This window comes from Moschus berezovskii, chromosome 15 (genome assembly GCF_049115385.1).
Source record: "Moschus berezovskii isolate FMDL1 chromosome 15, NW_MosBer_1.0, whole genome shotgun sequence".
NCBI lineage: Eukaryota > Metazoa > Chordata > Mammalia > Artiodactyla > Moschidae > Moschus > Moschus berezovskii.
This window is the reverse complement of record NC_142474.1, coordinates 65,784,713-65,802,625: the sequence shown is the minus strand read 5'-3', so window position 1 is coordinate 65,802,625 and position 17,913 is coordinate 65,784,713.

The window sequence follows — 17,913 nt, the reverse complement described above, 5'->3', positions numbered from 1 at the left end:
AATTCCCTGCAGTCTTCCAGGACTGAATAGACAGATATCAGTCAGGCTCTTAATCATAAATCTCAAAAGGGCCATTCCCCTCTTCTTCCTCAAAAAAAAAAAAAGAAGGTTGGATGAAAAACGAAGTTAGTCACACTAAGACTACTAACTGCTCCTGTGTGAGCTCAATCTATAAGTGGATAACAGTGATTAACCCATTACCTTAGAGACCCAATGGGAAAACAGAGTAAATACTTATTGGTGAAAGATGTCTTCTGGAGTGTTTATGATTTTTTAAATGGATACTGTCCAGAATATTATCAAAACTTACTAGACTAGTGATTAGCAAAAATATGTGACCTATTGTTCAGCCACTCAATCGTGTCTGACTCTTTGAGACCCCATAGATTGCATCACACCAGGCTTCCCTGTCCTTCACTATCTTTTTGAGTTTGTTCAAACTCATGTCTATTGAGTTGGTGATGCCACCCAACCATCTCATCCTGTCATCCCCTTCTTTCTGCCTTCAATCTTTCCCAACATCAGGGTCTTTTCCAATAAGTTGGCTCTCCACATCAGGTGGCCAAAGTATTGGAGCTTCAATATCAGTCCTTCCAATGAATAGTCAGGACTGATTTCCTTTAGGATTGACTGGCTTTATCTCTTCGAAGTCCAAGGGACTCTCAAGAGTCTTCTCCAACACCACAGTTCAAAAGCATCAATTCTTTGGCACTCAGCCTTTTTTTATTGTCCAGCTCTCACATCCATACATGTTTATTGGAAAAACCATAGCTTTGACTATATGAACCTTTGCAGGTATGTCACCTATACTCAGGAGAAAATAAAAGGCAGTAGGAGACCCATAGACATGAACATGAGCTCAGGTGGGTTCGGCCTACAATGGCTTAAAGTGGGGCTTATGTTCCCAGCCAGAAATTGGACTGGGTCACAGTGGTGAAAGCACCAGATCCTAGACACTAGACAAGTGGTCAGTGACAAGGGCCCTGGCTCTTCAGCTTTGTAGAAAAGAGATTCCATAAAGATGGAAAGTAGCGTAGCAAGTAAAGTATTTATTAAGAGGAAAAAGAGTACATTATGTGTAGATAGACACACAGGCAGACTCAGAGGAAGAGTTCTTGAGTTTCTGAGTCATGCCCTCAAGGTTGTTTGAATTACTTTTATGGGGCATTTCTTCTGGGTTTCCTTTGGGCAATCATTTTGATTTGTCTGGTTCACAGTCCATATTTGTTATATCTCAGGATCCTTCCATGTGTGCACATGCATCTCTTAGCCAAGATGGATTCTACTGCAAAGGCCTATGGGTAGAACATCCTTTGACATGATGCCCTTTTGGCTTCCAAAGAGCCTTTTCTGCACATGTGTGGTCAAGGAGGTCTCCTGACTTCAGGAACAAAAAATATGTGATCTGTGCAGGATCCAGCCTTCTCCCTTAATTGTCCTGCTATTCTTGTCTTGGAATTTTGGTCAATAGAGAGTGAATCTCCAATTATTTCACCCTAGGGGGCCCATCTACCTCCTGACTAAAGCATAGAGATAAGGGCTTTAAAGTCACTATTAATATGTTAAAGAAAATATAACAAAAGATGTACAAAAAAGGATGACAATGAAGAATATCAACAGGGGATTGTAATCCAGAGAAAATAATCAAATGGATGGTTTAGAAACGGAAAATACAGTATTCAAAATTAAGATCTCTTTTGATGTTAAAACTAAGACAATAAAACACAGATTAATGAACTCAAAGATGGATCAATAAGAAACAAAGTGAAGCACACATTTCAGGGGAGTGGGAGAGAATGGAGGAAGCAGATAAAGCACAAGAGAAATGTGGGGCTCAATAAAAGGTCTAACATATGTGTGAATGGAATCCCAGGAGGAGATAGAGAAGAGGTTCAAAGAAATATTTGAAGTGATAATTGAAGAGGTTTTCAAACTCACTGAAGACACAAACCGATAGATTCACAAAACTCAGTGAGCTTTAAGTAGAATAAATACAGAGATTTATTCTATGTATATCACAGTCAAACTTCTATAAACTAAAACAAAGGAAAAAATCTTTAGCTTGAGGAAAAAGCACATTACATTTAAATGAGGGACAATAAAATTGATGGCTGACATTTCAACAGGAATCATGAAAGCCAGAAGACAATAGAATGACACCTGTAAAATGCTAAAGTAAAAGAAAAAAAGCTAAAATTCTATGAGAAAATGGCAGAAAATGGAGATCAAAACTGAAGGCAAAAACGAAGGCATTTTCAGTCAAGCAAAAGTTGAGAAAAATTTTCTCTAAGAATTCTCTTAGAAATATTGAAGAAATTTCTTGAAGCTGAAGGAAAATGATTCCAGAAGGAAGCACAAAACTGGAGGAAGAATGAAGAACGATGATAGTATCTGTGGATTAATAACACATGGAAGTAAATTATACTACATAAATGAAAGGGCTGGGATTGTACTTCCGAGGGTGGGCCACCCAGCATCTTTCCTTCATCCCAACCTAAAGGAGAAAATCATGCCCATTCCTTCCTTCTTGGCCATCAAGGTGCCTCTGGGTTATTTTTTGTTTTGTGCCCTGGGATTTGATTCATACACACAGGGATGATCCCCTTTAGGATTTCGTCACAAATTAGCCATTATCACCCATGAACGCCTAAATTTAAGTGAGTTAATCAAATTAGTTTTAGTCTCCTAATGGGCTGGAACTCAGAGATGGTCAGCTTTTGTAGAAAAACAGTAAGAACATAAAGGGATGATGTAAGATGATGTTTCTCAGACCAAGGGAGAGATCTGTGGTATAGGCATCCAATGGTTTTCCAGTGATTTTGTGTAAGACAATGTTGAGCTACTGAGTGGAAGCTGGTCTCTTTAATTCTCTTTCAATCTTTTTAATTAAAGATAATTTCTCATTTTAGTTCTGGAAAGTTCTTAACACCTTTGTCACCTGTGTGAATCTTCCACTGAAGCCAAGAAATTTGTCTTAGACTCTGCGCTTAATGTTATCAAAGTATTATCAATACTCCATTTTTCATGCTTATTATTGTTGTCACCACAGATTAGAGGCCAGTAATACTGCTGCTGCTAAGTCGCTTCAGTCGTGTCTGACTCTGTGCGACCCCATAGACAGCAGTCCACCAGGCTCCACCGTCCCTGGGATTCTCAAGGCAAGAACACTGGAGTGGGTTGCCATTTCCTTCTCCAATATATGAAGTGAAAGTGGAGTCGCTCAGTTGTGCCCATCTCCTAGCGACCCCATGGACTGCAGCCCACCAGGCTCCTCCGTCCATGGGATTTTCCAGGCAAGAGTACTGGAGTGGGCTGCCGTTTCCTTCTCCAGCCAGTGATACTAGTTTTTCACTTATTCACTTAACAGAAGTAGAATATCCACTTTATGCCAGGCATGCCATTCTGAGAAATTTGAATTTTCTCCTGGAGAAACCACCATGAGATTTTAAACAGAGGAATCATGTGACCACATATCCTCTTAAAAATGACTGTTTTTCTATGAACTTTGCATTTAAAAGGTAAAAACAAACAAATCTATCAAAGTGTTCTAAAATTGGTAAGAACCAAAAAAAAAAAAATGTTTTTTTTTCTTTTCATACCCTTCTGCTACCCTCTAACTTTTTGCTCTTAAAGAGTGTGCCAAAAATGATGATCCAGACAATGAAAAGTCATAGTTGCTTGCCTGCATCAAAAAGACTGCCCCAAGGTGGTAGACCCCAGGCTCAAGCAGATATATTCTCCTTTTGGTTGCTCCTTCCACGATACCACAGGACCGCTACAGAGAAACTAACTCTTGTCTACCTGGGCTTCTGAGCTTTGTGGCTTCTTTCCACAGTGCTCTGTGACCGGGATCTCACCCCCTTTGGGGACATCACCTATTGGCCTCCCTTAACGACTGCACTTTATCCTTCCACTCCTCATCCACATTAAAGAATAACTTTCATTTCACATTTACACTTCAGATGAGTCTTGACAGTGATTTTTCCAGTAGGGTTCAGTAATAATGTCAAAACCTGACTATAATACTCCTGCTTTAGTTAGACAGTGTTTTCTCTCAGCCTCTTTAGACCTCATTGCAGACCTGGCATTGTAGGGTGGACACACTTTGCTAATTTTTTCCCCATTCGTTTCCCCTCCTCTGAGAAGCAGATTATCACTAAACTAAATGCTGCGAGCAAAACTTAATTCATTCTGCCAATTCATATCTGTAAAACAAGCAGTGAGGTGGAGAGCTGTTTGAAATGAAATAAGAGATAAAGCTTACATAGTTAAAAAGAAGAAAAAGAAGAAGGAATGGGCTGACATTCCTCTCTCAGTGTGAAGAGCTGAAGATGGGTTTAATTATTTCACCTGACTGGTGTTATTTCATTTATTCTTGCTCCCTATTGTTTTATTTTTTTTAATAGCTAATCTGATAGCATAACGTCTGACGTTATCATCTGAATTTCTTCCTTTAGGAAAACTGAAGAGCCCCAGGTTAAAACATAAAAGTCACAGTTCTAAATGTTTCTGAATATTTGGAGACAAGAGCAGAGGCTTTAGTCACTGTGCTCAGTCATGTACAAATGTCAACAATAACCCGAGACTCAGGACTAAACAGCTTACACTTTTTTTGAGTAAAGCAAATGGGTTCTTAATGTGATCTGGAAGTGAAAAGAAAATGTGGTTATTGAAGTCACTGGTGCGACATCACAGAATGTAATATCAGACCCATCCTCCAGTCTGGGCCAGCCACCTACACACAAGAGTGGGGTGTTGGGTCCACAGCAGTTCTTTCGCTGACTAAAATACACATGCGCACTGACACAGAGCAATAATTTCTGCTTCCTGGCCTTTATTCGAAGATGATATGGCTGGCATTAGTTTAATATTTGCTGTCTTCTCCTCTCCTCTGTTTGACCTGGCTGGGAGCAGTGGAAGGAATTTTCCATAGTTCTTTCTCTTAATTCTCCAAAACCTTAAAATTCTTCTCTGATAAAGACCCAGACAGCAGTCTTGAGCATGCACTATGTTAAGTGAAAATTTGGAGGAGAAAGGATTGAATAATATAATGCAAAAAGGAACCAATCCAGGGAACTAGAATTTATTATTCCAGGGCCTGGGAGCAGAGGAGTAAAGTGATACAGGAAAATGGAGGCACTTTGCATGTGCCCGGGGGCTGTCTGGCAGTCATGGGGAGTGGGGAAAGAGACAAGGCCAGAATGAAGCAGTGTGGACCTCCAAGGAGAGGAGACCCCGGGTGCATGGCCCTGCTGTCCTGCTCTTGGTCACTTTTGCTGGGTAGGAGACTCTTGGCTGATGCTTTTGTTTAAGATCTGTAAGTTCATGTGTGCACAGTCGTGTCTGACTCTTTGCAACCCTATGGACTGTAGCCCGCCAGGCTCCTCTGTCCATAAAATTTTCCAGGCAAGAATACTGGAGTGAGTTGCCATTTCCTCCTCCAGGGGATCTTCCTGACCAAGAGATCAAATCCATGTCTCCTGTGTCTCCTGCATTGCAGGTGGATTCTTTACCGCTTGTGCCATCAGGGACGATCTATAAGCCAGAGAAAACTAATGAGCAGAAAGTGAAGCTTGTATCAGCCTCTGATAGAACCGGGGAGGCAGTGATGGGTATCTTACCCTGCTCTTGGCTCCAGAGATCCAAGAACAGCTGCAAAACAGGATGCGGTCTTGAGGGGTAAACCACTTGTCTCGTGGCTGAGTCACATGTCAAAAGACTGGCCAATGACAACAAGTGACTAGGAGTTGCAAACAGGACACCCCCATCCCAATTGTCCCAGGGCTTTCTGCACCATCAGAGAACACTCCGGGGGAGGCAGAGAGTCTCTCCTTCCTTTGGAGACATCAGAAGAAAATCAAAGAAATAATTTCTAATCTTATCCTTACCACTGAACACTCCGCTGATGAGGATGATTGAGGGACAAACACATTAGTCTCCATGTAAAATGCCTTTTTGGAAAATTAAGATTGAATTAACTGAACATGATGATCATGACAACCTGTAATCAGTGAAACCAAACTTCACAGATAATAGGACTCTGCTTGTCCTCGTTCAGCTCAGGTGAGCCCTGTGTGGACATGGTGTGGAAGGAAAGAGAAACGTTCTAGCCTGCAGAAATGTTCTATCTAGTTCTGTGCAGCCTCAAGGACACCTGGATTTTGTTTCTTGGATGTTGTTCACATTGGTGGTCCTGCTAGTCAGGATGAGCTAGTTGGTGGAATGTGGGCAGCAGTTTTTGGCTTCCAGCTCTAGTCAGGACTCTGGGATCTGGCCACTGTTTAGAGCAGGTCTCTGAGTGGTTCTGTTATCATGGTGAACACAGGTAAGCACCATATACCAATAAAATGCAGATGAGGGCAGTGGCCATGATCAGATTACTCTCCAGAGTCAGTTTATAGCAAATTCAACGCTACTAAATCCCAATGCTGAATATCTAAAGAGCCCTATGGGATCTGTCCAAAAGAAAGAATGGATGGTTTAGTAAGCTGTTAGAGGCAGGAAAGGAATTTATCTTTATGAGAATTAACTATACAGTTTTAGAACTCTCAACTTTGGCTTCTTAAAGACATAGCATTATTTCTCTCTAAATCTTTTGTAAATTACAGTTTTCAGCTGAAACAAAAGGAATGTTTCCTATTTTTAAGTAGAATTTCCTTGCTTTTGATTTACTTTTTTATAATCTTAAAAATATTTATCTATCAGTTTGAGTTGATCTTGCGGCACACAGGATCTTCATTGCATTGTGGCACACAGACTAGCTGGTTGTGGCTCATGGCCTCAGTAGCTGTGGAGCGAAAGCTTAATTGCTTTGTGGCATGTGGAATCTTAGCTTCCCAACCAGGGATCAAACCTGTGTCCCCTGCATTGCAAGGCAGGCTTCTTAACCACTGGACTACCAGGGAAATCCCTGTTTTTTATTTCTAAATGTTGGCATCTAGCATAAAAATCAGAGCATCCACAGTACAGGGGGCAGCAGAGCAAGCTTACCACTCTGTGGGCAAGCAAATACATGCCCACCTCCTGCCCCGGGTGAGTCACTTTGAGAGAATGAACCTTAATAAACATTTTGGATAATAGTAGGTCCCACCTCCGAGGACGTCTTTCAGGCAAGAGGCCCCCACCATGGTCCACAGTGGCCTTCAGCCCACCTTTGACAGCTCTAATCATTAGGAAGCTTTTCTTTTGGTTAAGCCCTCATCAACTTTCCTATGTCTCCCATCTCTTCACAAAGGAGACATGAATTTTAAAATGTATTTGCCCTGGAGCCAAAAAGCACTCAGATATAAATACTGCATTTGCCAAAGTCAGATAAAAGGTGGATGTGTATTCTTGAGTGGCAGTAAACCAGTGTGTCCCATATATGCAGACTCATATGAACACGGCTGGAGTCAACTTCAGCATTCTATTAAGTGGAACCACATGAAACTGCTAATTGTGTAGGTAGCAAATGATGAACAATTGGCATCTTTGGACAGTTCAGCCTTATAATGTGATGGTTACGAATGTGGACTTCTGAGGGCTTCAATGTACATTTTTGACATTATCTCCAAATAAAGGTAAACATGCACTAATACAGATATACTGACAAGGTTTATGAACTACTATTGATTCATAGTAAGTTATTAATTCTTAGCTTTTTTTATTATAATATTTAGGGGCTTGTTTTGGCATATCTTCACTTTTAATAAACTTGAACCTCATAAAACATACAATTGGCTTGAATTTCTTAATCTCTGAGATGCTTTAGAGAAGGTTAATAGCTAAAAGGCATTAACCCCTTTGTATTTCTCAAGTGAAAATACAAAAAGAGAATATTGCTCAAAGGGTTAAGCTAACACAGTCCTTTCTTGTTAGAACCCTTGACTTCTACCCAGAATAGAATGTTTGGGATGGGAGTTGGTGGCACCATAGAATAGCTTGTATCTCTGCTCATGCTAAGAAATGCAACCTTGAGCTCACTGCCAATGTTTGTTAAATGTTCTATTGAGAGAAATAACATCTCAGAAAAAATAATTGAAGATTACAGAGTGCAGAGTACCCTCAGATGCCCTGAAATCTCACCATGAATTAAGACAACTCAGTAAAGAACTGCTTATTTAAAATATTTTAAGGACTATCTCCCCAATTGCTTCACTGCATTGTCTATAAAATGGGGTCAATGTGAGAAACAGTACCATGAAATTCACTACTGATTATATTATAATAATATTGTTCTGATTTCAAATGGTGTCTGCTTTATAATAGGGGAATTCCTATCTGGACTTAAATCCAAGAACAGTGACTTTTGTAAATAATTAGATTTCCATTTTTAGGATGTCAGTGAGAAATCTTAGAACCAAATCCATGGTCCTTTAATGAATAAGTGTCATTTTTCTTAACCTTATTCCAGCTGTACTTTATGTCCCTGCACGTTATATTTGTTTTCTCCTAATTTTAAAAATCAACCTAATTGAGCTATGATTTATGTGCAGTGAAATTTGCCAATGTTCAGTATAAAAGTCAATGAATTTTGACAAACATGCAGAGTTCAGTAACTACCACTACCCTGATGGTATAAAGAACAACCCCCTCACCCAAATAATGTTCCCTAGTGCTCATTTTCCATCAATCTCCATTTACCATCTCCAGGTTTTAGAAGCCACTGATCTTTTTGAAACTATAGAAGCCACTATAGTTTTGCCTTTTCTAGAATTTCATATAAAAGAATCATACAGCTTTTTATATCTGGCCTTTTCCACTTAGCATGGTCCTTTTGAGATGTATCTATGTTGTTGTGTGTACCAGCAGAGCATTCCTTTCTATTGCTAAACAGTAATTTCATTATGTGAATATATGGCTATTCTAAGATACAGATTGATTCCAATTTGGGACTATTATAAATAAAGCTGCAATGAACTTTAATTTACAAGTATTTGTATGGACATATACTTTTCATTATCTTGGGTAAATATTAATACAAAAACATGGAGTTATTGGATCATATGTTAAGAGCCTGTTTAACTGTATAACAAACTGCCAAAGTGGTGTCCAAATTGGTTGTACCATTTTCATTTTACAAGCAATATATGAGCATTCTAGTGTTTGCATATCCTTAGCAACACATGGCATTGTCAGTCTTTTTCATCTTATATATTCTGGTGCATATGTAGTGGTGTATTATTGTGGCTTTAATTTGCATTTTTCCAATAGTTTTTTATATTAGTCATATCTTTGTGTCATTTGTCATATATATATATCTTCTTTTGTGAAGCATCTGATCAAAAGTTTTGACTCTCCTATCTTTTTAAAAGTGAGCTGTTTCTTTTATTACTGGGTTGTAAGAGTTCTTTACATGCTTTGCTTATATATTCCAGATACAAATCTTCCTTAACTTATCATGAGGTTATTTCCCAATAAACCCATTGTAATTTGAAAATATTGTAAATCGAATCATTGTAAGTTGGCAGCCATCTGTATATTTTTGAAAACATTTTCTTTCAGTCTGTTTCTTGCTTTTTGTTTTCTTAATAATGTATTTTCAAAAGCAAAAGCTTTTAATTATGATAAATTCTAATTTATAAATTTTTTATTTTATAGTTCTTGATTTTCATGTCCTAAGAAATGTTTGCCTAAATAAGAATTATAAATATTATCTTAGTATATTTTCTTCTAGAGGTTTTGGGTTTTAATTTTACATTTACATCTATGAGCTATTTCAAGTTAATTTTGATGTGCGGTGTGAGGTAAGAGTCCAAGTTCATTTTTTTGCATGTCAATATTCAATTTTTCCAGCATCATTTATTGAAAGAATATCATTTCTTCATTATCTTTGTACCTTAAGAAAACCCACTAGACCATATATGCATGCATTTATTTCTCGATTCTATGCTGTTTCATTGATTTAGATGTATGTGTGGTTATAGTTAACCTTGAAATTAGGTGATGTGTGTTTTCAAATTTTGTTATTTTTTTCTCCAAATTATTTTAGGTATTCCTTTACATTTCCATGTACCTTTTAGAACTAGCTCATCACCTTGTGGGAAAAAAATACTGATGGGAATTTGACTGAAATTATATAGGATCCATGTGGCAGACATGAAAATGTATCTTATAGACCTCCTGTTGTATTTATTTACAAAACAGAGATAGACTCACAGATAAAGAAAACAAACTTATGGCTATCAAAAGGGAAAGTTGTCGGGGAGAAGGATAAATTAGGCATTTGGAATTAGCAGGTATACATGACTATATATAAAATAGGTAACCAACCAGGACCTACTATATAGCAGAGGGAACTATATTAGTATATTGTAATAACCCTGTAATGGAAAAGAATCTGAAAAAGTTACATATATATAAACTGAATCACTTTGCTCTACACCTAAAACTAAGATAATATTGTAAATCAACTATACTTCAATAAATATATTTAAATAATTTTAAAAGGAGTTGATAAGAAATGTTGGTTGTGTGGCAATAGAGATAGATGACAGGATTCAAGTTTAAATAAATACCTAAAAGGTCAACAGTGTATTAAGATAAAGGCTAAATTTCTTTGAAGGAACCTCAGGCCCGCCTTTTTACTTTTTAATCACCAATAGTTCTCCCTGATTACCCTGAGTCAGTGACTCCTTTGATAAAATTGCAAACAGTATTTCAGGGTTCCATAGTCACAAAGAAAGCAGGGCAACTATCTGGTGGCTATGTGCCCAGAAAGGGTGTTCCTTTTGGCAGAATGAACCAGAGCAATTTCCAAAGTAGTATTTATTCTTTTCGAAGTTACACACACAACCAATGTCTGGGTGAACTGACTTCTCTCACCCGTGTGCTAATGTGTAGGTAGGCTTATAACTTGGAGCTCTCACTCAGGAAATCCTGAAATGAAGTTTCTTTCAGAAGTGTTGATTCATCGCCACAGCATTTTCTCAATATACCCATTTAACACACCAATTATTAATTCTAAATTCCTCAGGTGATTTTCAGGTGAAATGTTGCTTGGCTAATTCTGGTGGGAGTTGTCTAGAATTCGGTTTTGCACTGAAAATAGCTTTGCTTTTTGCTTTTGATTTTTAAAAAAGGAAACTACTAGAAAGGTCCAACCAACTGAATATTTCCTGGATCTACTGCTGTGACCAGAAAAATATATGAGTCCAGGAGGTTTGCATTCAAAGATAGCATTCATCCATGTACACCTTTTACATCTGTACAGAGCAAGTCATTGGCACAAGATAGTTTATGGAAAAACTATTGCTTTTAACCATGTATGTACAGTTCCCAGGAAACATGCTTGAGATGTACTAGGTAACGTACAGGACATGACATACAATATGTGTGTATTCATCTCACCAGTTAATCTTTTCCCCAAGACGTTAATTTTCTGCCATGAATGCCTGCCCTTTGGCATCAAATGTTAATTTTAATTTAAAACTAATGATTTCAAACCTTTAACAAAAGCAGATACCTCTCACAGACAGCCATGTATACAGTGGATTTTTCAGGCATTTTTTGTTAGATGCATGCAGAAAACATCCCTTTTGAACAGAATTTCTAAGTTGAGAAAAGGAGAACAAAGATAAAGATAAGAATCTGCCTCCTCACCCCATCAGTTTTCTGTGACCACAGTTTGGAAACTGGGGATAAACATGATGAAAGGGAGCGCAGGAGGCAGGTAAGGATATTGGCTGAAGGAAGGTCATTTTTTGTAAATTTACTTCTAAAAGAGTATCAGCATTCCTGGGTTGGCCAATGGGATGTTTATTCATCAATAACTATAACATGAAGTTGCCTAAAAGCAAAAATATTTACAACCCCTAAAGTACAGAATGCAACTCTGCATGTGTTGACATCAAAGAAGAACATGGTCTCTCCAATTGTTACCAAATAGAAGTTCATGTACCTGACCTACATTGAGTCCATACAACACCGAAACATCAACGTTGGGAGCAGAGATTTATTGCAGGGCAATGAAAAAGAATGGGTGGTCCATACCCTTCAAAACCTTCAACTCCTTGAAGGCTTTCAGCAAAGCATTTTTAAAGGCAAGGTGAGGGAGAGGGTATGGTTGGTTGTTGCATACTTCTTGGTACTGGAATCCTTCATTCGTGCAGCTGTCCATGGAGGTCATGTCATGATGTTCCTGTAAACCTCCAACAGGACAAGTGTTATTCTCTGTTCTTCAACTTTTTATCTTTATAGAAAGGGGAAAGTGTTATACCTTTTAAGGTCAGAGCCTTGAGAATGGGCTATCCTGTCCATTTGAGGTGATTGGCAGTAGTCTTAACTCGAAGCAAAAGTAATAGAATACAAAGGTTAAAGAGACAGATCCAATATGGAGTTAGATTTGTTCTTTCCTATGGCAAAATGTCATGGAAAAATCAGTTTCACATTGTGCTAGAGAAAAGACGTAGTGGATAGGAATGGTCAAGTTACAGTCAATCAAGGTCCTATCACGGATGTGTGAATTTATCCAGCTGGCCACTTGTACTGTTTCTTCACCACGATTTTTCTGTTTGGAAGTTATGAAAGAGGAATGTATGATTCAGCTTTGGGGTAAGGCTGCATGAATTTTAAGGTTTCTTCCTAATCCCAGGCTTCTATGAAGCCATAAAAATGCTGCATGTGGCCAAATTTTACTGTCACATCCCTTTATACCACCCTAAACTTTTCATGAGGGGAAAAGAAAAGTTTTATCAAAGACTGATGTGGCTTTATTTTCTCCACGAACATTTTTATATGCAAATTATTTGACATTGACTAGTTTGGAGTTCTTCAGCCAGGACTGTATTTTCCAAACCTGAAGAAGCAGATCAAGACAGGTGTTCTGCATGGTGATATCAGGAGGACAGCATATTTGAAATTTCAACACATGGCTCAGACATGTCTCAGATCTCTTCCTCTGCCCTCTCTCCTTTCATTGCTCTTCTTATCATCTCTTCTTCCATCCCTGTTTCCACAATCATCTTCCAATTTGTTCTGATTTCAATCAAACACACACACACATTCATCCCACCACACACTTTTATCTATTTTCTTTCCTTTCAAATGTTGCCCATTTTTCCACCTTTCCTGCATTTTATTTCTCCTCCTTCTGCTCCTCATTTTTCAGACTCGGGTCTTAGAGCCAGGCTCTGAGAACTCATTAAGGATGGAAAGGACAGCTTTTGTAGTTCTCCAAATTGGAGAACATTTCTAATGCTCCCTTTGGGGTAGAGAGGAAACTGAAAAGTCAACACCATTAGTAAATTCTTAGTTCCCAAGAATTAAATTGAAAACTAATTCTTGATACTTAAGACCTTAGAGACTAGGCCTTAGGACATAGCATCAGTGGACACAGAATCTCAACAGATTTATTTATTAGTAAGTTTTATTCATAGATGTCATTCTGGATAGTATAACATTGTTGGAAGAAAGTTTCTTAGTTTTTTAAAAGAAAACTTACATTGAGTGTATTTTGGTATTTCAGAAGTAGAATTTTTCCCTTTTCTGAGTACCCAACATTTTGCCTTTTTAACAACGCTCTGATTTTTTTTTTTTTTTTTTTTTGAGACTTTCCTCTTTACCATGGGGCACAACCTTGGTGGCACAAATCAGGAGCATGCTTTCCAGTCAGGAAGACATCTGTGTCCCCAGAGACTCCTTCTCCCAACTCCTTCTTCGCCCATCCCAGCAGAGCCAAGGACCAGGCACATATCCTGGGCTCAGCTAACTGCAAACTTATTCTGGTGATTCAATGGGGTAACGATGCAAAGCTGAAGGTTGACTGGTTTCAGCTCCTCCATTCCAGTGGAACTGACGGACATTCTAGTAGTTCCTGTCCTCTTTCCACCTTTGCCATGTAGGACCTGCTGCTGCTAAGTCACTTCTATTGTGTCCAACTCCTTGTGACTCTATGGACTGTAGCCCACCAGGCTCCTCTGTCCACGGGATTCTCCAGGCAAGAATACTAGAGCGGGTAGCCATGTCCTACTCCAGGGGACCTTCCCGACCCAAGGATCAAACCACGTCTCCTGCATTGGCAGGTGGATTCTTTACCACGAGAGCCACCTGGGAAGCCCCAGTGTCGGATCTGGTAAGGATTAAATCATGTTAAGTAACTAGCATATCACTTTCCCTTAGCGATTGTTCAATAAATGTCGGGCATCACACTGTGATTGTGAAGAAGATAGATTCTATGCTGGTTAATGGTGTTTTCTTTTGAAAATACAGTAAAACGAATGGTATAGTTCAATTTTTACCTTCATAATATCTGTGTTTGAGTGTCTGATTTATGCTTCAGGATCTTCATTCAGATTGAAGCCTTGTCTCTCTGAAAACCAAGTGGATACAATGTAGAAAAACAGCATAACTAGAAACAGCTGTTGAGAAACTGACTGTGCACATAGGCTGCTTCGTCTCCTTATAGATTATAGTCCTAGCGCCTGTTAACAATTTGATAGCTATGTTTAATTATTTAATGTTCTTGTTCTGAATATCCTGTTAGGCCTTAGGGTTAACCTCTTTGACTTAAATCTTTATGTTCTTTGAATGGCGCATTTCAGGGAGCAAGGTGATCACACAATCTGTTTATATATATATGCTTCTATATAAATGTATTTTGTCCAAATTCTCTCAGAGCAATCATCTAGACCGTTACCTTTCTTTTTCCTAAAGTATTCATTATAGGGTGCAGGGAAAGTTGGTGAAGAAGATCAAAGGTCCTAAACAGAGGATGAAGAGAATAAAGGGGGCCAGAACAAGAAGAAAGCCCCTGATTTTTTTTTAAGTGAAACATCTTATTGTTTCATGAATGCTATTGTAGATTTTTTAGTTTGTTTATTTTTGTCTGCGCTGGGTCTTTGTTGCTGTGCGTGGCTGTCTCTAGTTAAGGTGAGGGGGAGCTGCTCTGTAGTTGCCGTGCAAGGCCCCTCATTGGGGTGGCTTCTCTGTCCCAGGGTATAGGCTCTTGAATGTGTGGGCATCAGTGGTTGTGGTACCCAGGCTTAGTTACTCCACAGCATGTGGAATATTCCCAGACTAGGAATCGAACCTGTGTCCCCTGCATTTACAGGCAGATTCTCAACCAGTCAACCACCAGGGCAGTCCTGCACCTGATTCTTACAGTTTATGGGAGTCTGTGACAGCCCATGACCTGGTTCCTACATCCTGACCCATTCAGGAACCCCACCTAAGGCCAGGGCTGTTCACACAAGGTATCACATCCTCCGGACCTGCTGGTCCACCAGGCCTGGCCTCTGTCATCCAGAGGAGAGATGAGGATAACCTCCAGACAGGCCAGAGGAAGGGTCTGAGCTGCAGCAGGACTTTGGGGGACCTTGGGGAAAGCTGGCAGCCCAGGGACTCTTCAAAGCTCCTGCCATACAGAGACTGCTTATGAACTAAAGGCTGGCTCTAAAAACTTAGGAAATAAAACACCCAAAGAGAACAGAACAAAATGAAATCCTTTACTGAAGCTATGACTCTGCCACTTACTCTTTGGTAGAAACATGATGATAAAATCACAAGCTGCACCTCATATCTCTAAACACCTCATTTCTGAGAACTAATATCAAATATCTGGGGACTGCAGTCTTGGCTTCAGTCAAAATTGAAGGAAATGCCAAGGTTTTTTTGCAATGAGGCAGTCCAGTTTTAGCGACATGGTAAGGCAGTGAGAGCACCTTTGGGCAGCCAGAGGATGAATGTTAGTTGTTCAGTCATGTCTGACTCTTTGGGACCCCATGGATTGCAGCCCTCGGCAATGGCACCCCACTCCAGTACTCTTGCCTGGAAAATCCCATGGATGGAGGAGCCTGGTAGGCTGCAGTCCATGGGGTCGCCAAGAGTCAGACATAACTGAGAGACTTCACTTTCACTTTTCACTTTCATGCATTGGAGAAGGAAATGGCAACCCACTCCAGTGTTCTTGCCTGGAGAATCCCAGGGATGGGGGAGCCTGGTGGACTGCCGTCTATGGGGTCGCACAGAGTCGGACACAACTGAAGCGACTTAGCAGCAGCAGCAGCAGCAGCAAGCTCCTCTGTCCATGGGACAGAATGCTGGAGTGGGGTGTCATTTCCTTCTCCAGGGGATCTTCCCAACCCAGGGGTAAAACTTGGGTCTCTTGCATTTCAGGCAGATTCTTTGCCATCTGAGCCACCAGGGAAGCCGAGAGTCTTGATCATTTCACCAGAGGCTCCTGCTACCTTCCTTGGGGCTGTAGTACTCCCAGACATGATCCCTTGTACTCTTTCTATAGTTAATTCTTTATGAATTTGGACATATTTCTCTCCCCATTAGAAGCAAAAGTTTATACAGATTCTTTAGAAGACAATAAAGAACATAGTTGGGAGCTTCCCTTATAAAATACCTAAAACAAAGTTTCCCTAAAGAGTAACTGCTAACATGTAGAAATCGATGTTCTGCATACTACGTTCATTACAATCGGATGGCACATAGGCTATGCAGGAATATTGCCCATCCCTTCCCCAACCTGCAGAAGGGCTCGAACCCACTCATCAGGCTCAGCTGTTGACCTCAGGTATCTAAAGTCCAAGCCTCAAGGGATAAAATGGTCCCAGTGGACTTTCATTTCCTCTTGGAACCTTCCTCCTAATCTCCTCTGTAGCTTTACCTCCAGGTGATCTCCTATGAATCTTTGTGTGCAATATGTTTAGGTTGCCTGGTCACAATGAGTTCAGCTCTGATTCTTGACTCCTGAATCAGGTCCAGGAAATTCCTTTTCTTAGTTAGAAGTTGTCTGCATGGATCTTCAAGTCATCCATATATCACAGTTTTCTTCCATAACCTGTACTCTCGTCTGACCTAACGCTTACTGACCTGGTTAAGTAGTCTAAATCAGAAGCCCTTGTGGAGGGCTTGTTTTAAAATTACAGGTTTCTGGACCCCATCCCCAGAGTTGTGGATTCAGTAGATCTTAACAAGCAGCCAAGAATCTGCATTACTATTAAGTTCCCCAAAGATGCTAATGCTCCTGGTCAGAGATTACTCTGCAATCTGTTGGTCCACAGTCTTGACATTTAAAATGTAGCTCTTGGACCATCTGCATAGGGACAACCTGGGAGTTCTTTAGATATTCAGTATCTGGGATCCCATCCTGGATGTACGGAATCTGAATCTTAATAAGGTTTCAAGTGCTTCCTGCAGGTCAAAAGCACCTTCACTTGGGTGCTTATTAAGTTGAAGTATGTACACCCTGTAGTGTGCCAGGCACACACAAATGATAATTTAAAACTTTATTTTTATATTAAAATCAACACCAGTATATGAAGGGGAAGAAAGCACAATTTACAGAACTTCTTAAAGTGAAATAAGAAATTATAAATAAATTTCTGGTTTATAGAAGGTAATTTCAGGTGCTACCCCCCAAGGATCTTTGGCAGGTACAATATTTACCAACTTCTCTTATGCATAATTACTTTAGAATTTTCAAGAAACTGTACTGCTTCACCAGTTTCTGAGATCATGGGAACCTAATTCTATTCATCAAGATGTGGCTTTTTCCCCCTTAATAATGCGGTTTTAATAGCGGTTGTGTCTTCCCTAGGGCACAGCACATGCATTTTTCTTGTCATAACTAACAGAAGACTTCTCATTTAGTTGCAGGTTTGATAATCTTGTTGGACTGCTCCCTGTTCCCTATTTCTAGCCTGAGTTTCCAGTTATAGCATCTTCTGTGTAGAGAGAAAAATTGTAGTTTAGTAGAAACTATAATACACACTGTGGATATTAGATTCTAGTTGTTAGCTTTTTTTTTTTTTTTTGAGGTTTTGTTTTCTATCTGTAAACTGAACAAGAAACTGAATTGTTCTCAACTCCTCCAATACTTGGCAGCAACTCTCCGAACTAAAGTTTCCAGTTTTTTTCTCACTCTTCTGACTCAGAATCATTGAGAACTAAAGTGGATTTTTTTCTCAAAGCCACATAAGGTAACGT